The 22,136-nt window shown below is 39.7% G+C and overlaps 1 protein-coding gene across 7 annotated transcripts in view; it reads right to left on the bottom strand.

Annotated features, from left to right (window-relative positions):
• LOC137850963 (involucrin-like) overlaps window positions 1-3,911 on the bottom strand; it is a 35,380-nt gene extending 31,469 nt beyond the window's left edge. Inside the window, exon 1 of one of the 7 annotated variants that reach the window (XM_068671576.1) lies at window positions 3,558-3,911. The gene's annotated coding sequence lies outside the window, so the exon portion shown is untranslated. Of the gene's footprint in view, window positions 1-2,445; window positions 2,468-2,843; window positions 2,980-3,557 lie in introns of those variants that run through there. The other 6 variants (XM_068671577.1, XM_068671573.1, XM_068671579.1 and 3 more) reach the window with 6 other exon arrangements.
• Between the last annotated feature and the right edge of the window lie 18,225 nt (window positions 3,912-22,136).

Raw genomic sequence — 22,136 nt, 5'->3', positions numbered from 1 at the left:
CTAAAGGATGCCTACAGGAAAGATGAATAGGAACTTTGTCAGGAAGTGTAGTGGTAGAACAAAGGGTAACAGCTTCAAACTAAAAGAGAGGAGATTTAGCTTAGATATTAGGAGGAAGTTCTCTCCTCTGAGGGTTTTGAGGCACTGGTACAGGTTGCACAGAGAAGCTGTGGATGCCCCATCCCTGGAAGTGCTCAAGGCCAGGTTGGGTGGGGGCTTTGAGCAACCTGGTCTGGTGGGAGGTGTCCCTGCCTATGGCAGCAGGGCTGAAACTATGTGAGCTGTAAGGTTCCTTCAAACCCAAACCAAATATGATTCTGTTACCTAAACTGGTGTCAAATTATCATCTACAATGTGTTGAGAGCCTTCTGTTTGCTACACTTCTAGACATAAGCATAACTAAAGTACTCATCAGGCAGGTATTAAAGCATATTACTGCCAATACTTGAGTAAAACAGGGACAGATTGAACAGGGATCACAATATCTCAGTGCAGTTAGTCTTCAAAGACAATTCTGAAAGATAGTACATCTTATCTGTGAAGGAAATCTTGCTTTGATTGAGTCCTCCTGGGGAGGATTAATAGTTTATTACATATTATGCAAGAAAAAAAATAATTATACATGCTGTGGCTCATACAGAATGACAGAATTATTGTGGATACTTCCTGCCCTAAAAAAAAAAAAAATTGCCATTGCACAAACACCTTGGAAATACTTGTTTTCTTTTAACTGAATTCTCAGGTGCACTCAAATAGCAGGTCAGATGGAAGGAGGCTTTTTTCATAGGTCAGCCATCTCTACCTCAACATATGATGCTACATATATGAAGTTCAATGCACAAGACAATAGTGGAAGTGTTGCAGAAAAGCAAATTTACAAACTAGATAAGATACTCTAGGGAACAAAAAATAAGTACTTTTGAAGTGGCAAGCATGTTTCTGTAGAAGTTCTAACAAGGATATTACTCAGAAGCATTCACATGAAAAGAAAATATGAATGCTACAACACGAGCAATTACTACATATTTATAGAATATATGTTCAGCATGTGTAGATTCATACTTTCTTCAGAGAGTGCTTTGAGTTTTGCTCAGTCACTGAAAAGAGAAATGACGCTATATTCTTAATTGACTGCTCAAAAGAACCATAAAAATGTTACTTACAGAAGTTAGTTTGTCTTTATTATGGATTTTTAAGAGGCAGTAATTCACCTTTCTATATGAAGAAGAGAGAGACCACATAATGCTATAAATACTATTAATTGCAGAGTGATGTGTATCATTAGAAGTTACAGAAACTGTCCCATCTTCTTTATTCCTTTTGTTTCTGACAATCAAGTTTAAGAGAAAGGGTAATTGAACCTTTCCATCAAAATCCTGGAGTGGATTAAGTCTTAACTAAAAAAGAACTAACATTGATTACTTCTAAGAACTACAGTTATAGAGCTGCTTTAGAAGCATGGAATAATCCCAGAACCTCAGAAGTCAAGCTCTGAATGAACAAGGAGCTGCATCACCAGAATAGAGAAGACAAAAGCATATGATCAGTAGCTTCAGGAGCAATTCAAATAGATCAAGACATCAACTGTACTTGATCTATTTAAATTCATGAGAACACATTTGGAAAAACGGAAGAGAGTTGCAGGAATATAAATCTGTTTGAATTAAGTCTTACATAAAACTTATCTTTTCAGAGTCTGTTCAACATCTCAACAGTCTAACACCATTATGTGCAACATCAGTATGAGAAATACAGAAACCACAAACCTAAAAAGGTTAGGATGAAGGAACCCTAAAAAGTGTTATGGATTGGGAGATTGTCATTTTCCAGAACTGAGACATGGCAACAAGAGTTTTCAGTTACAGATTGTATGCATATACACACACACTATTTTGGATGCATATGCATATTTGGATGCATACACATATTTATATTACCTAAACATTAATTTTACTCATACAGGCTGTTGATATGTATCTACAGTATAAACTGGCTCATCTATACTGTGGAGGTCCTTTACATGCCATATTCATATGTTTCTTTCAGAAATAAAAGGACCCCAAAATAAATTTAAGACACCCTTGCAGAGACCAGCAAACACTTATTCCTGTTAGCAGTCTGCAGAGGTCCCACCACTCCACTCTGCAGGACCAGATCAGAACAAGCAACTTTAGAACATTTTACCACTCTTAATATCCCCTTTTTGGCTTCCCAGATTAAGACATCTCACAGGACAATGCTCTTATTTAAACAGTCATTAAACCTAAGGAAAGTCACAGCAGACTTATTGCATAGTCAAGTGAGAGAGAGGCAGATTGGATGAAAGACTTATTCCATAGGTAAAAAGGAGACCGATGGAGACACTCTTGGGGCAGCAAGGCTAAACAGGCAGCTAAAGATCAGTGAGGGACAAAGGCAAAGAGATTTTCTCTTGTTATATCTTACCCAAACAGCACTCCTCCATCCAGCAGCAATACTGTTAATCCACAAGACTTCACTCTGGATGTGATGAAATGCTCTCAGCTACAGGCTACCTTCCCCTGAGAGATGCTATAAAGTACTCTGGGGGCAAGGTAGACCTGCATTACCAGTACTCATTACACTTCTTGGGCAAACAAGACAGGAGATTTACACTTCAAAGCTACTGATCTGGCATTTCTCCAATAAATACCAAGTTCAACTTGAAGTTGTTATCAAGATTAGATGTTAACCCTGAAGAACAACCTTAAGGCTGAGAAAAGCTTTATTTTTTTCCCCCTCCTCCTATGGAAAGTATTATGAGAGCAAATGCTAAAGCATAAACGAAAATAACACACACAAGTTACAAACAATGAGGCTTTTACCATTAACTAGTCCCAGTGATGGTTGTATGTTAGTTCTATAGCCAGTTGGTGACAACCTTAGATTTAGGTTATAAAACTCAAGCTTTAAGTCTTTGAAGGCCCGTTAAAGACAACATCAAGATATCCCAGCATATTAAGTTACGTTATCTTGGACAGTCAAGTTTCTACAAATGTTCATTAACCTGTAACTTTGTGTTTAAAGGCAATTTACTACAGGAACAGACATTAGTAAAAGAGAAGGAGATCTATGATCACCTCTCCCTCCCCATTGTGAAAACATTCAACTCAAATAGGTTCTGCTTCTCTTAAGTTCCCTAATCACTTTAGCAAGAGACAGTCCAAACACTGAGAACAGGATTTAAAAAAGAAACGGTATAAACAATTCATGATCTAGAGTCATTGCAGACTGCAGCTCCTGCTATGTAAGACAGTACTAATGGACAGCACTACAATACATTTTATACCTCAAGGAAGGCATCTCTCAGGGCGATTCCCTTAAAATGAAAACATTATCATAAGGCATAACAAAGAACAATAATAAAAAGCCATAATGCAAATATGCTGAGCAATTAGGGTTTCTGCCAATAATTGATTCATTTTACTCTCACTAATATCATATTAGTTCAGACCACACCATTCTCATTCTCCTCTTTCATAATCTACAATGTCCTATTGCCCTTAACCATTTCTCAAATAAATTAGAAAGAAGCTTACCATTTCTCTGGGTGAAGCAAGTTTGCATAACCAGCTACAGATCTTTAGAGAAGTCTTTAGCCAAGTTATGAAGTAAAAATTAACCAGCTGCTTACTTATCTGCTTGTTACTAGACCCTTACACATGAATCCTATAGAGGAAACAGCTTGCAACACCTACAAGGTACCCTTTTTTTAGCTCTTTAAATAAAACTTAAGCTACCTATAGAGAAAACTATGTTCCTGACACAGATTTTTATATGAAGGCCAGTTCACATGGCTGAGCCTTTCACATGAATGTGAACTATCTGCACCTGTGGTGAATAAAGTGGTCATTCAGGAGAAGAAAAAAAAATGAGGTTGAGTTACTGCAGGTTAAAGCTTATCAGATAAACTGGTAAGGCAGCAGGACAAACACTGATAGAGGTGAAACACCAAATATTTCCTCAAAAGATTGACTGCTTTAGCCTGTTTTCTTACTCAGAACACCTGAGGCTCTGGGATACTCTCAGGCAAGTGTTAATGAATAAATGCCTACGGCTGGTTACGACCTACTTGTGTAAGAGCTCTTTCAGCATGCTCTCTTTTTTTTTTCCTTTTGTCCTGTATGTGCTTTGAAATTTACTGGAAAGTGACTCTTGGTGGCATTTAGAAATGAAGTCAAGCTAAGAAAATGTGTGTGATAAGGCTTTACAGAGGGAGTGAGTTCTTTAATGTATTTTAAGGGGAGGAAACAAAAATGATTTGATTTGAGGCTTTTCCGGCATTCTGTCACTAATAAAGTTACTAATATTAAATATGTGCCCCTGAGCAGCCTATATGATGAGGCAGAATAGTAGGTGTTTGGGCAATGATTCTTTTTGAGCAGACAAAAAAGCTGGAGCAGTAAATAACGGCCTTGCACAACTTGCTGTTACTACCAGATGTTGCTTTTTCTAATTGTGCTTCAAAGGAATAATATAGATTAATTTTCAGGAACTATCAAATCTTGTATAATAATCCTTGTTGCAAGCTCTCTCTCTAGTATATTAGGACTCTGCATATTTTTAATAAATAAAAATAAATTGCAACACACTAGGTCACAATAACTAATACGATTTTTGTACAGTACTGGTAAATATTATACAGAAAACATTTTATTTGAGCTTTGCTAAAGGTAAACTGAAAGATGGATTGACTAGTAAAACAGGAAAATCCTGAAATCTTCCTGCACAATATACCCTGAAGTCAAGGCTATCTTTTCCTAAGTAAATACAGTTAGTGAGGTGTTCATCTGTAGCGGTGGGCCCAGATGACTTAGGGAGACAAGAGCTAGGTTTTCTCTTTATTGCATTGGGGTGGAACCAGTTGAACTCCACCATGACTGCTCTCTCACTCTCCCTCCTCAAATTAAAAAAGGAGAAAATATGATGAAAAGGGTCCAAGGGTTGTAATAAGGACAGGGAGATCACTCAACAATTATCATCATGGGAAAAGACAGGCCCAGCATAGGGAGATTAATATAATTTATTGCCTATTACTAACAGACTAGAGCAGTATGAGATTAAAAGCAAACTAAAAGCATCTTCCCCTCATCCACCCTCTTTTAGCCTCACTCTCCCCCTGAGCGATGTAGGGGAATGGGGGCTGTGGTCAGTCCCTAATGCCCTAGGTCTCCACTGCTCCTTCAGGGTCCCGCTCTGCCCCTGCTCCCTGTGGGGTCCCTCCCACAGGATGGCATCCTTCTCAAACTGAGCCTGCGGGGGCTGCCCACGGGCAGCAGCTCGTCAAGAACTGCTCCCACATGGCTCCCTACCATGGGGTCCGTCCCCCAGGAGGAAACTGCTCCAGCACAGGTCCCCCACGGGTGGGCAGCAGCTCCCCCCAGACCCCCTGCTCCTGCGTGGGCTCCTCTCCATGGGCCTCAGCCTCCTCCAGGCCACATCCACCTGCTCCTCCACGGCGGCAGCGGGGGGGGGGGGGGGTGGCTGCAGCATGGAGATCTGCTCCATGTGGGACTCATGGGCTGCTCCACCAGGGGCCTCTCCACAGGCTGCAGGGGAACTGCTGCTGCATGCCTGGAGCACGTCCTGCCCTCCTGCTGCACTCACCTTGGGAGCTTCAGGGCTGGTTCTCATTGAAGCCAACTGCATTGAACTGTGATTTGCACTGTGGTTGTAGGATCTCATCCCCACTAGTGACCTGAGCCAAACAGGATGTCCTCCACTGCTTTCCTGTCAGGGCAGTTCATGGGATCCTGACACCTTCCTGGGCACGTGCATGGGTTGTAGCATGTGTTTGGCATGTGTTTGGCAATGGCATGTGTTTGAGTTGCATACATCCATGTGGTGGGAGATACCAGCAGATATTAGTTTCCCTTTCCCTTTACTTTTCCTTTTCCCTTAGTATTATTGCTTTATGCATGTTATTATTTTTCTATGAATTTAGTAGATAAAGCGAGTATTTGAATCAAGCAAAGGTTCATCTGTGAACCTGTCCTTAGTGCAGTCGCAGCCTTGCTAAAGCGTCTCCTGTCAGAGCACACTAATGAAATTTGGTGCCTCCTGTGTGGGCAGGAGGCACTTTTGGTCGTAAAGGAACAGTCTGGTAGGCAGTGAGCAGCAGCCCTGTGACAAATCTTCATCTCCAAAACAGTTTAGAATTTTCAAATGTTTCCACAGAAGGAAATAAATAAATATATTTACTTCTTTTGTCCTACGACACAAACATATTTTTGTCTTTGGACTAGATCAGCAATAAGATATTTTTATGGTCATCTAAATGGGTTGCTCCACTTGCTGAAGACTTATCCTTTTTGTTGTGAATGCTGTCACTCGAACAGCTGGCTCAGTTACATTTTCAGAAAGGTAGTCTTGAAAAAAAGCAGTGGTGTTCCAATAAAGTGCTGCTACTCTTCCCTGTTTTAGGTTTGAATTAACTATGTAGGGTGTCCTCCAGGAGCCGATAATGATTAGCTCTTTTATTGTGCTGCCTTTAAAAAATGTTATCAGAGCAATCCTTTCCTGAATGGAGTGTTTTCAGAAGAATCCCACACTTTTGTGTGGAAATTGCATGCCCTTTACAGATTTGATACCTTTTTCTACCATTTATAGATGCTGTGGTGAACATTTAATCTCAGGGATGTTAACCTTTCTAAACTTTGAAGTATAAAAATCTTCAGTTTACAGGCTGAGCTCCCCACAAGGAAATCTTCAGGTTTTTGCACATCTGGTGCTTGAGCTGCTGTTTTTCTGTCCAAAGCAGTTTCTTGTGGGCCCCACCCAGGATGAAAACAGTGCCTTAACTTAGGTGGACCCCATCTGGGTCCTCATGTCAGGCATGCAAAAATAACTAATGGCTGACAGGCAAGTAGTTGCAATCCACTAGTCCCTGCTTTTGCTGTATATTGGAGTTGCGTATGATTGCTTCTTTCCTAGCAGACGCAGGGCAGGATGTTCTCAGTGGTCTATGCTTAGGGATTGTGTGTGAAGGCTATGCAGTTTTGGATGTGAGCCTGGACATAGCCCTGCACCAGATGTACGATGTGAACTAGTTTTTGTGAAGTGCCTTATGAGACATGATGGAGAGATTGTGATGTTGATGCTGAGAAAGAGGATTAACAGTTAATTTTTCCTTGAGGAGAGGTTGAGAGAGCTGGGACTGTTCAGCCTGGAGAAGAGGAGGCTTGGCAGATCTCAGCAATGTCTATAAATATGTAAAGGGAGAGTGCAATGAAGATGGAGCCAGGCTCTTTTCAGTGGTGCCCAGCACCAGGACAAGAGGCAGGGGCACAGACTGGAGCACAAGAGTCTCCCTCTGAACATCAGGAAGCACAGGCTCCCCAGAGAGGTTGTTGGGTCTCCTCCTTGGAGATCTTCAGAAAAGCTACCTGGAAGTGGTCCTGGACAATCTGCTCTGGGTGGCCCTGCTTGAGCAGGGTGGTTGGACCAGGTGAACTCCAGAGGTCTCTTCCTATCTCAGCCATTCTGTGATGCTGAATCCCCTACATATTTTCCCACTAAGTGCTTGTGCAGCATGAATGAAAGTGCAATCAAGTTAGATGTCTCCTACCCATAGCTGGTAGTGATTTAAGCAGCTGCATGAGGAATGAGAGTCTTTTATATTTTCTAGCTTCTGGAAGTGGCAAGGGCCTTCATAATAGAACAAACTTGGGATATACACAATGCTAAAGTAATTGCCAAGAAAGAGCTAGGAGGAAAGGAAGAAAGGAAGAAAAAAAAAAAAAAAAAAAAAGATTTCTAGCCCTCGAGCTTGTTCTTTTCTTAAATAGTATCTTGTGAGATTATCTTTTAACAAACAGCTGTTTTAAAACTGTCAGCCAGTACTTGGTATCTTTCTAACTGACTGGGGTCTTAATCCATGCTCACAGTACTCTTGAGACAATATGATATTCTCTTGGAGAGTGGTTCTTCTTTGGCTAGTAGAGGGAAACCTGGATGACTATATGTGCTGACTGGCCAGCTACCTTCTGCCACAGTAGAGAAGAGCAAGTGTGCAAGGCTACAGGTGAGGTACCCAGGAACTACTCTACTAAATAGCTTTTTTTTAAGAATCCTTCAAGTCTGCCATCCAGGTATGAACAGACAAAAATCACATAGGAGACCTAACAGTTAATTTTTCTTTAGCTGTCTCTAGGGATATCATTCTCTGATTTTCTTCGGTTCCTGAAGGATAATTTGGCTGCCTGTGCAAGCTTGATTTGAGTGTGATTCCACAGCTGCAGAAGCCCATTGATATGTGGTGGTGAGCAAATCACTGCATTTTTTTCAGGGCTCAGCTGTTTAAAATATACTGAATGCAAAATCACTGGTAAGTTACAATGTGTTTAAATTACTCTAATTAAAGCTTCTGTAGTATGGCACAGTTCATGATATTTCATTGCAAATTATAGCTCATGTACCTACCATGGCAAGCAGGCGTTATCCCTTATCTCTTTATTCAAAAACTAGGAAGAATGGGAAGAAACAAACTTTTCAAGCTAAATTGCAGACTTAGTAACTGAAGTCCTTTCAAAAAATTTTGAGCACCTCTACAGTGAGACAAACAGTTAAATTATGGGTCTGAACTGCTTCATCTGATGGTGGGAGAAAAAGAAATCCCTCCTAAGGAAGGCTTTGGTCTGTTTCTATTTTTAACAGGTCGGCTATACCATATAAAAAGGAGCATTGAAAGTCATTCATCAAGCTGTGTATCATATTGTGAAGATTGCAACATTTCCCGCTGCAGACAGGAACAAGTCAAACTCATTGTAGATGTTGAAGTGGTGGGGATGAATGTTTGAGAAGGGTTGGTTTGGAGCTATCACATAAAAGTGAAGACTAACAGAGAGAAGCTTAGAAAATATTTCCCTGGTTATCTTAAAGTAGATGTTACAGAGTTTCTGCAGTGCCATTTTTATATTTCTTGCTGAAGCTTGAATTGTGTTTTCTGTCTCAGCATAGCCAAAGATGGGCCTGTGTAAAAATGATTAATTGTAAAAACCAAACAGACAAAAAACTTCCAAATAAGTGCCAACAGTGGTTTCCATACAAAGAGGCTGCAGCCACCAAACTGAATATGGGCTTGCCCATTGCTGGTGGAACCGCTGCCCAAGAATATGTACAATTAACTACATTTAAACTAAATGGTGAAAATAACTATAGGTCTCAGAAGGTTGTTCATCCTATGCTTGACAAACAGCACACTGAATGGATGGATGTGCAGACATGGCCACATTGGTCCGCAGTGCTGCATCAGTGTTGACAGAGTAAGATTTAGTAGCTTAGAGTTTGATTAACACGTACTACATCTAAGCCTGACCTGGCTTGGGATGAGTGTGTAGAATTTTGTACCTGGATGCATGCCTGCTCTGAGATAGCCTCTTATGAAGAATTTCATTTCTGAGTCTACACTCAGGTTTTATGGAGTATCTTTTATATATTGAAATTGAAAGTGACAACAGAGGGCAAAGAGGAACATAAACATGCATAGAATGGGGAAGGAGACACTAGGAGCCCAAAAGCAGCTCCAAAAATACTGTCACTGAGATTGGAGAGGTGGGGTGATTTGTATGACTGGAACACTAATAGATGACTGAAAGATCTTTAAGAAGTAGAGCCTAGGAAGACAAGGAGGAGAAATTGTACCCTCTGCAGAAGAATGTCTCAAATGTGTAGGACTGCTGTGAAAAAGGTAACAGGCCTGTCTAGAGCTTATGGGTAGGGAACAGAGAGGACACTGTGGTGGTGGATGTCTGCATCAGACTTTCATCAAGAATAATTGGGCAAAGCTTAATATCTGGAAGAAGCCTCAGAATCATAAGCCCTTCTTTTCATACTATACTTTAACCATTCTGGTATCTGCTGGAAGACCAACACAGCAAAGAGCAAGCAGCTCAGGAAGGTTTCTCGAGTGTATCAGAGACGCTTATGTGACGAAGATGACTGATGGACAACTGGCTATTAATAAGTAATGAAGAATCAGGGAGGGATTTGACAGCCTTGGTTGCCACAGCATTGAAGCTGCAGTGTTTAAGATCTTTTGGGCAGGGAGGAAAACAAGTAGCAAAACACAGACCATGGACTTGAGCAGACTTAGCTTGACCACAGAAACAGCAGCTGGAATCCTGGGGGATATTGCACTGAGAGGCAGTGGATCAGCAGCTCAGGAGAGCTGGTGGATATTCCTATGCAGCCTTATCAAAGGGTAATAAGGATGCTTTGAGTGCTCAAGAAAACGAGCGTGTGTCAGGATGCCAGCTGGGTTGAGCAGGTAACTCCATACTGAGCTCAAATATGAAGAAAGGTGGAAGCAGGGAAAAGCTATCCAGAATCAGTGCAGAATTACCACCCATAATTAGTCCAGGAACAGAGCTTGGAAAGCCAAGGGACAGCTGGATTTGATTCTGGGGAGATGTGAAAGGCAAGAAGAAGAGGTACTATTGGTACTTTGACAGCAAAAGAAATACCAAGGGAAATGATGGCTTACTGTTTTACAGGAGCAGGAAACCTAATGACAAAGGACATCAAAGAGGCTCAGATTCTCCAGGCCTCCTTTGCTTCAGCCTTTATTGGAAAGGTTTACCTCAGACCTCCAAGTCGGTAGTAGCAGCATTTAGAAGAGTGAGGTAGAGGAGGCAGAGGCATATAGCATGATATAAAAGATTGGAGTTCAAGAAGAGAGCTAAGGAAACTGGCAAATTTCAAACAGATCTGCCTTCAGTCAGGGTTGTGGTGCTCAGGCAAGGTTTGCTATGACAGAGAGTATGCAAATGTAGTGTCCACTTTCAAAAAAGTAACTAAGGAAAAACTGTAGCCTAGTCAGCCTCACCTCATTAAGTGGAAACATCATGGAACAAGTCCTTTCTGAAGCCATTTTCAGGTACATGAAGGACAAGAAAGAGTTTGGAAACAGCTAGATAGTTTTACCATGAGCAAATGGAGACTGACCTACCTGAATGCATTCTGCAACAAAAATGATGGGCTTTGTGGATAAGGGCAGAGCAGTGGGTGTTGCAATACCTTTATTTAAGCTTTTGCCTTAACAGGATCTCACGTAGTCAACTTGTAGACAAACTGAGAAAGTACTGACTGTGAATATACTGCAAAGTGGATGAAGAACTGTCTGGATTGATGGACTGAAAGAGTAGTAGTCAGTAGCTGGAAGTCCTGACAGCTGTATAAAAGCAGTATTCTTCAGGCATTGTACTATGTCATGTCTTTATTGATCCTCTGGATGAAGAGATGGAATGAAACTTCAGCAAGCTGGTGGGAAACACAAAATTTTTGGAGAAGTTCTGATAGACTGAAGGACAGGAGTATTACACCAAGGATCCTCAGGACACTGCAGCAGTAGGTTGACCAACAACCTCATTATACTCAGCAAAAAAAAAATAATTGTAAAGTCCTGCATTTAGGGTGGGATAATCTGATGGGTGCATTAGGACTCACTGGCTGTGGAGCAGCTCTGCAGGACAGGACCCGGAAAACCTGATGGATGGGTTTAATGTGTCCACAATAGGTTTTTATGGCAGCAGTAGCTATCTGCGTAAGTGCCTTACAGCATAGAAAAGAGGCGGAGCAAAGCATTTCTTGGCACCTGTTGACCACATCTGGAGAACTGTGTCCAGTTTTGGGTTCCCCAGCACAAGAAATACACACACATGCTGGAGCATGTCACAAAGATGACTGGGACCTGGAGTACAGGCTTGTTCATCTTCAAAAAGCAAAGGTTAAAGGAGACTCAATTGCTGCCTACAAATTCCTCAGGGGGTAATTACAGAGAGGATGGGGACAGACTTAGCGGAGTGTAGTGACAGGGCAAGAGGCAGTGCTGCAGCCCAGGTAAATCCCAATGGCTCAGCTCTGGAACACGCTGTCTGGAGCAGCTGAACATTCATCATCCTTGGAAAGTGTTCAACTTCCACTGACCAAAACCAGATTGGTCTTTTGACATCTGCTTTAAATCTCTGCTGAACACCAGGGCTGATTATTTCATGTCATAGTCCTAAAGTACATGCAGAACATTTCCTGACTATCATCTTTTATAACAAATAGTTCATATGCTTGGATAGTCTTTTCTCCTTTCTCAGCAAAGTCTACTTCCTTTATCCTTTCCACTTCAAATCCAATGCATTTTAAGCTAATGCTCCCTGTCATTTTTCTTCCTCCTTGTAAGTCTGTCTGCATCTGGTCATATCCAGAACTGGACACTTGGGCACAACATGTGAAAAAACCTGTTTCCCATATGCATATTATACTCTGGTCATAACACACAGAAAGTCAGTTTGCTTTTGCTGAAATAGTATCACATTGCCATGTACACAGTTCATGATCAACTAAACAAGCTAGTTCAACTTCTGTTGCAGTGCCATTCAGCTGCTTAGTTCCTACTCAGTGTTTGCTTTGTTTCCTGTCTCACTCCTCTGCAGCTTCATGTGTTGAATTTCATTGTATTGATTTCAGGAGTTGTCCCTGTTTTCAAAGGTGCTGAGTTTGTGATGCTCTTTTCACAGTGCTCTCTCCAAATTGACATCTAATCCTATTCCATGGTGAACGTTATTAACAGAAATGTTGGATCATGGCACTGTGTTACACACTGCCAAGCTTTTAGCTAACATCAAGTTTAACTACAATGATTATCTTCTACTTCTTCACTAGGACAGGTAACCAACAAAGAAAAGAAGTATTTGATATCATCATATTTTTGACATTTTTTATCTTTAAATAGTTGCTAGTTTAAAACTTGTTCTTCCAGAGTATTAAGTTAAGATTTCTGTTTTGTTCACTGAATTTTAAGAGATAATTTCTGAACTTTTCCTGTTCTCAGACCTTCTCTGTCCTCAATGAATATTCAAAGAGACTTGTTCCAAGATTATTTTGGCTTATTTCCCTAGACTCTTTCCTGGAATTTTATATATTCTGACAATTAGAATACCTTTAACTCTTTATGAATATTAAGAGTTTTCTTCCAGATTCTAGTTTGTATCCTTGCCCTGTGTATAAAATTGTATTAAATGTCTGGTCACAAATGAATCCAATTGCAGATTAGATACAGATCTAAAGTATAGACTCAAACAAATAATGCTTAAAAATATCCCAACATTAAGAGCCACTGTTTTTGATGATAATTAGCCTTTAGGTAAACATTTAAAACTAAGTTGTTTTTCTTGGATTCTTCTGCTTGCTTTTTCTCTCTACAGCCTATATGAGACATGTAACTTTGTGTGGTTTTACTGGCTTTAGCTTCATTTTTTGTCTCAGAAGTATTCTTCACTGCACATTGATCAATGTTTAATCTCCACATTGATATTCAATTCAAATTGGATGCTTCCTCATTATTTTAGTACAGCCATTTGCTACAACCTTCTCTAGAAAGTAATCTGGCATAACGGATATTTTACAAGTTTCGTGTGGGCTGACATGATGGAGGCTATTCTCTCTGTTGTTAAGAGAAATTATGCACTTATTTTCAGAACAAACCATTGCTCTTAGTATTGATGGGAATTTTTCATTACAACAGGACAGGGATTTGGTCTAAATATTCATTACTGAGCCTGTTCTGTAGGAACAATAAGAAAAATCCATGGATGTTCTAGTGCTTACTTACAACATTTTGCTATTAAACATTCTGTTTTGATAGTAAATATTCAAAGTCTATGAATAGGTATTGCTTAGGAATGTATTACTTAAATGTGAATATTCTGAGGCTAGTATGCATGTACAATCTACACTTCCCTCTTTCCACTGAACAGGTGCAGCATAATAGTTAAGGAGAAAAACTGATAGAAGGGAAGTAGTCTGTCCTTCATGGATAAATTAACATGAAGAGAAAAAAAAAAAAAAGAAGAAAAAAAAAAAAACAAAAAAAACAGCAGAGAAACAATCTTCATAGCTCTTATTGATCTCCCTTTATATCATCGCAAGCTAGAAAACCAAGCTATTTATTAACTAAACTTTGCATAGCCACCTCTGATTAGCTCAGCTTTCACGAGCAAATCTTACAGTTCAGTGAAAATGCTGCATGCTGTCAGAAAGTGTAGGAAGATGTGAGGTTACAAAACAGATGTCATTTTTCTTCTTTCCCAAATAAATTCAAAAATATTCAAGGTTAACCTTATCACAGTTGATGACAAAACAGAAGGTGTTGACATGCTTCTGAACTTACTTTTCTCTCATTTTTATTGACAAATGAGCTAAGATATTTGTCAAAGACTGACAAAATGCAAACTCACAAAAAGGGAAATATTCAAAGTATAATAATTTATCTGGATGGAGTCCTGCTTGCCTATTAAAGTTCTCAGATCAAATGTAGTGATGCTCCTACTTTCATGTTTAATTCGGCAAACATACCTGCAGAGGTAACATCACTTAAGATCCAGCCTGGCATCCTCTTGTCACTGAGGTATCTCCCTGGGAAACTCTGACTTTGCAAAACACCTGTGTTTGGATTCTGCATTGGCAAATTAAATGGGGTTCAGGGAGCTGCTCCTGGGGTCTGTCCCAAGCCATTGTATGTGCAGTCTGTAGGGCAGATAAGGGAGGGCAATGCAGCCCTTGACATCTGACACTCCAAAACTTCTTGGTTGTCTATAATAAACAGAGGAATAAAGTCTATAAATAAGGTTAAGAAAAATAAGGTCAAGAAAAATCCAGGGCTATGTCTGTATCCTAGTGTTGTGGTTTAACTCCAGTAGGCAGCCTGCACCATACAGCTGCTTCCTCACTCCCGTCTAAGTGTGATGGGAAAGAGAATGAGAAAGCAAAAAGTGAGAACCTGTGGGTTGCAATAAAGACAGTTTATAAGGTAGAGCAAAATCTTTAAGTGCCAGCAAAACAAAACAAGAAATTCATTTACTACTTTCCTGGATGTTCAGCCACTTCCAGGAAAGTAGGGCTTATCACATGTAATGATTTTTGGGCAGACAAAAGCTATCACCCTGAACCTCCTCCATTTCTCCTTCTTACCCCTCAAATTTATTGCTGAGCATGGTGCCATATGTTATGGGATGTCCCTTTGGTCGTTTTGGGTCAACTGTCCTTCCTAGCTGTCCTCTCAGCTTATTGTGCACCACAGCCTCTTCCCTTCATGGCAGGAAATTTGCTGGTCTCCAAAGGGTTTTGGTTAGAAACTAGATGCTGGTCCAGACTCGGTGAAAACAGGAGATCTCCAGCACCCCCTTGCTGATCTGTTCAGAGGAGATGAAAATTTCTATCTGACTCCAGATCTGGTGATAGGTGTAACCGTGAACATTTGGGTAAAACCCATTAACCATGTACCTAGTGACTTGTGTATTTCTAGAAGCAATAGCAAATGCTGCCTGCTTTCTCATTTTAAGTCTTCTCTCTAGTACTTTAGAGGAACAATTGAAAATATGAGCTCTGATCTACAGGAATAAAAATGTGTAATCTACAAATAAGTGGTGTAAAATAGAGAAAAAAAAAAGGAAATTAATAGCAAATAATTTAAGCATATTGTCAGCAGACAGAGAACAAGTGTCCTTTTAAAATCCCATAATAAGACACTCAAAATCTTACAAATCCAGGATCTCTTTCTGGATAGCTTCTGCCTAGCTAATTAAAATCTACCCTAATGTTATTCAGACTGCTTATCACCACAGCTGCACTGAAATACCTCGCTGTGACTCCTTTCTCTGAGTGACTCAACATATTTGAGTTTCAAATCTGACCTGGATGACCAATTTATATTTATCTAATCAGGTAACAATTTGGGATTTTCCACCTTTGGTCAATGCAGAATGTCCAGTTCCCTCCAATGAAATGATCAGCCATGGAGGGATCCAACAAGGCAGAACTACATTTTCCTCTTTCCCTTTGGAGCCCAAATAAGACTGTACGTTTTCAAGTGCAACTCTTCTCTTCTGGAAGAAATTCATTTCCAATTTATATCGCATCAGTTGCGGTGCTAGAAAGTTGGTGGACTTTTGCTGGCATTTTCCTAAGCTTCTTAAATTCATTACAGCTTAAATCCAGTAGATAAATATTCACAGGATTTTCAGTTTAAAACTGCTCCTTTTGGGGTGCTTTTTTTAAGCAAACTTATAAAAGTGCTGCCTGGAATGAAATGCAAAGTAACAGCATCTTGGATTAACAAACATCAATTTTAAAAATAGCTGCTTTTAATTACTGAGCTCCAAATCAGAAAGTCACTGCAACATCAAGGGGCTGCTTCTCTCTATTGAATGTGAATAATATTTAAAAGTGAGATGTCTTCTAACCCTTTAATTTACACCTTCTAGGGACGGTTCTGACTCACAGTTTTAATTTCTCCCTATTTTTTCCTCCATGGGTTGCAAAAACACATTTCAAAGCCTAGAATAAATGTAGAGATGTGATCCAAAATTCCTTGGCAAATCTCCCTCCTATTGTGAGGAACACTGGTTGCCAAGAGTCCAAGACTGAACTTTGTAAAGATGGAGTTTTTCCAACACTCTTTGGTCACTTCAAACATCTCTTGAAAATCTGAGCTTTGTCTATCAGGTGGCTAAAGCTTTCCTCTTTTTATTGTCCTGCGGTTGCATTCCTTTAACTTGGGCATTTGAGAAAATGAGAGAAATGCTCAATTTCTAAGTGGATTCGTACCCAATACGTAGAACCTAAATGTGCATAAAATTAAGGGTTTGCATTAGAAGTTACTATTGTCAAGCTCTGGTATTCCTCCCAGAAGTATGAAGGGAAGGCTATTTTATTTATGTAGCGAATACCTTTTCCTTAACTGCTTTTACAAGTCTCATAGCCTCAGTGTTGTTGTCACAGAGATGAATGAAAAGAGTCTCATTCACAACTGAGACAAGGTTCATTCAGTTATTTGTTATGTCTTACTGATGACTTGCAACTTCCAGTAGGTGAGTTTTTTCTTAAATTAAGGAAGAAAAAAAATCATTTCTCAGCTGTGATTTTATCTGAAGCCAATTGACTCCAGATGTGCAAAAGGCAAGTGGTGTGGTGGTGAACGCTAACCTTTTGACAGTGCAGGCTTTGGTATGGGGGAATGTTTATTAAACAATGTTAACTTGAACTAAGACTGACTTTGAAGTTTGATCTCTAGCATGAAGACCTATCTAATGATTAAGCCATGGAATTAGTCTCTTAGGACCATAACTAATAAAAGCCTCGGGTGCTTATAACTAGGATGCTGCAATTCCTCATTCTAGACACATGCTGACCACAATGAAATCCAAGGACTGAGGGAGATGATTCAAAGCTGTTCACTGAGCAAAGAGTTCCTTCCAACCAGCTCAAAGGAAAAATAAGCAGATCAGTGTAATCTGGACTCTGACCTTTTTAGAGGCTAGGTGCCTGAGGGAGGCATATGAGGTGTCTTGCAGCTGGGCAAGATTCAATGAACCAGAAGGAATAGCTTGACAAAGCTGACTCCGCTTTTCTCAGCTAATGTACACAGTTTAGAGCAGGCAAATGTAGGGCTGTTTTCCCTGGGTCAGTCACAGAATATAAGAGTGGGAAAGACCCTCAGATCAGAGACCAGAACTTAGAGTCCCCACCCCAACAAGGGCTGCAATTTGGAAGGTGGGTTGCTGCCTGGGGAAGGCAGGCTGTGTCGGGAGGAGAGAGGAAATGGAGTCTCATTGCTCACCCCTTTGCACATCAGATTAAGGTGTGTGAATGGATTGGAGCACATATTGTTGTCTCTTTTTCTCTCCCCTACCTGTGACACAAGACTGGAAGCCTTAAAGACTTCCTCCTGCAGTACTGTGATAGGACTCCCAAAAATGTTTACAGCTTGCCTAGCCTAAGGAAAAGTGAGCACTGTTAGAGTGTGTTTCAGATTCTGCATGAATCTTAAAAAAGCTTTTCTGAAGCCAAATATACCACCTTTAACATGAACTAAAATGGTTACGGTTAGCTAAGAAGGGAACTTTAGAGGTGAAGAATATGTGAATTTGGAAAGACCTTTTTTCACAATAGATTTAAAAATAGCTATCAGAATACTTTTACCATTTGCTGTATAACATTCTATAATGATTTTGGTGCCACCAAATTTTTTTAGACACCAGATCCTAGATATTTTAAGGTATTTAGATACTCACTGCTATGAATGCAGCAGGGGCTTGGGGTGAGATTCAGGTGCCCAAACAGAGGCGGGCTGTACCTTTTCAGATGCCCAGTGGTACCCAAAATATCTGCACAAGGCAGGCAGACATGACATAGGACCTGCAGGGGTCTTGTGCTCTTACGGGGAGGCAGCTGAGCAGCACACCTTATGGTCAATACAATGGCTCCAGGTTCTTGTGTCAAGGCACCTGAATCACTTTTTATTTTCTGGGAGGCAGAATTTGCTGCAGATCCAGAGATGCCCACACTGGCTCTACGCAAATGTTGCACTGAACATCCTGCCTCAGCCTTTGCTGGGGACTTCCGTATCACACTGTGTTTTGCGGGGGAAGATGGTCACTAAAGTAGTGGTGAGAATCTGTGTCCAAATTCACAACTTCCCAAGTGAGAAATATTTCTGTTTTGATTTATGAAAATGAGGATCTTAAAGATTATATTTTATTATGTGTTGAGAAAGCACCATGAAAATGTTCAGTGCTTTATTAAAGGTTTTTAATATGGATGATTGCATATATCCCAGCCAAAATCTTCTCCATCCTACATAGGTATTTATCTCAGCTAGCAGATTTTGTTTGCTCAGATCCAAATTAGAAAGTATTTAAAGCAGATAGCACATCTCTAAAAATATACTGAATTTACAATGAAGCTTTAACATTCTCTTGCTAAATTTCACACATCTCATTTGATTTCTAAAGAGAAAAGGTAAACACAGAAATTTCCTTCACTAGCTCTCATGCAGTGTTTGCAACAATAAAATAGGAATATTTCTCATATTGTGACTATGTATTTTAAGTAGAAAGCAAATGGCCATTCCTTTTACAGGAAAGGAAGTCAAATTCCTGACTGCAGTTTGGGCCAATTTTGTTCTCTTTATTGGTGGGAATGTAAGCTCCTATGCAAATTGAACTGCTGCTGTTCAGATACAGCTGAATAAAACAGGGGAGGATGGCACCAAATTACTTCTGTCCATCTTAACAGGACTTTTCAATAAAATTGACTTTACATGGACCTGAATCTTGCCAGGTTAAATTATCACTTCAGCAACACTCACGTTCTTGTTAATGTATTTTAACCATGGTGCAAAAGGTTAGGGTAATGGGAAGCACTGAAAGCAGAATGGTTACAGTGAAACCCAACTGCTGCCTGAGTTTAGATAATTTTCCTTCCAAGTGACAGTCCATTAAATCCCTAAATTGTTTTATTTGCTACTTATGAAAGTCTTTGCTTAGTCTTTGGGCATCAGGAACTAATGAAAAAAAGCCCTTAGGAAAAAAAAAAAAAAATCTGCAGATTCTGTAAAAGTAGAACTAATATGACATGCAGAGCTTGTATAACGTTATAATTTTTGACTTTCTAGAAATGTGATACTGTACATCATAAAGGGATTTTTCATGAGATTATAAATGTTCATTTCTTCATTAATTTTATTATTTTTTTAAAGTAGTTTCAAAATTCAGGTTTAGCAAAATGTCCTTGTTGTTACTGTGGAAAAATTAATCTACATGACATAAATTTGGTATAATTTTATTATTTTTTTTTGCTGCTGAAAAACAGCATAGAAAGAGGTTTCAGTTTTAGTATCACACAGGTTCACTCTGATTTGTGTCACAGAGTCCAAAATAAATTATACTTCGTTGCTTCATGTGACCTCAGAACTGCTAGCCCTTCACCTCTTGTCCATGTCATAGTTCTTTCAGCTACTGTGGTTTACAGCAGGTATTCCTACCCTAACTGGAAAGACAACAGGATTTACTTCAAGAACCTAATACGTATCTCCTGAGTTATACGTTCATAACCAGATGTTATCAACACTCATCAACAGAAGAGTTAAAACCGTCATTATATTTTTATGTTTGAGTACATTATACTCTCATATTTGCATATATTTTTCAGGGTATTTGCATTTCTGTCCCACTTGTGAAGAAATATAAGTTTATATAATGCTTAGAGAGCTGATTTTATGGAGTATTATGGTTTGGTGCTGTAACCCAGATGTTTCAGTGTGTTGGGATTTTGACATTTCACGTATGGATCTAGCTTTCAGAAAGTGCTGAGAAGATACTATGTGGGGAAAAAAATGGAATACCAAGCCATACACAGCTGGTTTAAAGTAATGAAAGAAAAAAAGTTGACTACGTTGTCTAATGTCTGTGCTTGGGATTATGAGAGATCCCAAATGAGGAAAAAGTAGGGTGCCAATAGGATATTAGAAAATATAGGCAGTGGATTTTAAACAGAATTCTTAATTAGCTGTAGAAAGAAATTATATACAAAATACCCTTCAACAGCTGGAGAAGAAACTTTCTTTTTTTTTTTTTTCTGTTAAAAAAAGTGTTTTTGTTGTTGTTTGTTTGTTTCGTTTTGTTTTGTTTTTTACAACAGAGTGGGAAAGTCTTAGCTTTGTCTCCAGTTCCAGAAATGCCTCATGTGAACTTTATGGGGTAATTTTAGTTATAGCTATTCTCTTTAAAAGAGTCTGGTCCTAAAAATATAACAAGTCCATAAAATGTTGTTAAAAAATACTATTTTGCTCATATTAAATACAGTTTTCATTTGGATGCATGCACTAAGCAGAGGGCTCCATTTCTGTTCTGTGACGTGAAGTGTTTCCTACCATCTGAGAGGACAGACCTTGTGAATGGTATGCTCTGACTGGACTAGGCATTAACTTATTTCAGGTAACAAACAGAACTAGGAAATGTATACTTTCCTTGATCCTCCGTAATGATACTTGAAGCTATGTTAATGAAACACCAAGAATCAACCAACTTACTGAATGCATGAAAATGATCTTTTGATATTTTTTTCCTTTTTCCTTTTCTTCTTCTTATTAGTTATAATTCAATTAAAGTTATCCTGACTGAAAGACACAAATTTTCTTTCCTGTAGACCCAAGCTGAATACTAAATGCTGAATGCTGATCTGGGGAATGGTTCTTACAACTGGTACCTCAGTTGTAAGGTACTTGTACTCGTAAGGCACTCAGAAGTACAGTAAGCCAGGGGTCACTTACTGAATTTTCATATAAAATTTAAGAAGCATGTGAAAACTTTCACAGGACCAAAAACCAAAACCGGCCTAATTTTGGGTGTGATGTCTGAAGGTTATCTGGTCCAAGTCCCCACTTTCTCAGGACCATGTTCAGATGGCTTTTGAATTTGGAGACTCCACAGCTTCTCTGGGCAACCTGTGCCAATGCTCCATCAGCTGCACAGCACAAACGTGCTTCCTGATGCTCTTCTGTGCTCCAGTCTGTCCATTGCCTCTTGTCCTGGCACTGGGTATCACTGGCAAGAGCCTGGCTCTGTCTCTGTTGCACCCTCCCTTCAGGTATTTATAGACATTGATGCAATCTCCCTGAAGCCTTCTATTCTCCAGGCTGAGCAGTTCCAGCTCTCTTAGCCTCTCTCTATAACTCAGAAGCTCACATTCTTTAATGATCTTCAGGACCCTTCACAGGACTCTTTCCAGTGTGTCTAGGTCTCTCTCATGCTGGGGAACTCAGAAGTGGGCCCAGCACTCCAGGGAAGACCTCACCAGTGCTGATCATTTCATAGCAGATTTCATAGCAGAAACTTTTGATAGGCAGCATCCCCAGTGCAGTCTTTCCTCCTATCAGAAAGTTCATTTGCTGCTCTCAAGACAAGGATTAGTAATGCCCAGATGTTTAGCCCAAATGGTGGGAGGAGAAAGTAAAGGGATTGCGGGTTTCAGTATTGACAGGACCATTCTGTCAAGAACAAAACCTTGTTTCCTTAGTGGTACTAGAAGGTTTTTTAATACAGATTGAAGTTATTATTCTGGTCAGTCTGATGTTCAAGAGACTTTTCAGCCATTTTTGCCATCTGGAGTCTCTATTGGCTCACAGTAGGAAGGTTTGAACTGCGGGCTTTTTTTTTTTTCTTTTTTCTTTTTTTTTTTTTTCCCTTTTAAGTTCCAGGCATCAGCTAGATAACGCTGTGTACCATTATTTTCCTAATGTACATAGCCTATATAGTCTGCATGATATAGTCTTTAACATTTTGCTCTGT

The sequence above is a fragment of the Anas acuta genome, chromosome 2, assembly GCF_963932015.1.
Source record: "Anas acuta chromosome 2, bAnaAcu1.1, whole genome shotgun sequence".
Taxonomy (NCBI): Eukaryota; Metazoa; Chordata; class Aves; order Anseriformes; family Anatidae; genus Anas; species Anas acuta.
Note: the sequence above shows the minus strand (reverse complement) of the source record. Positions and strands in the feature narration are given on the sequence as shown.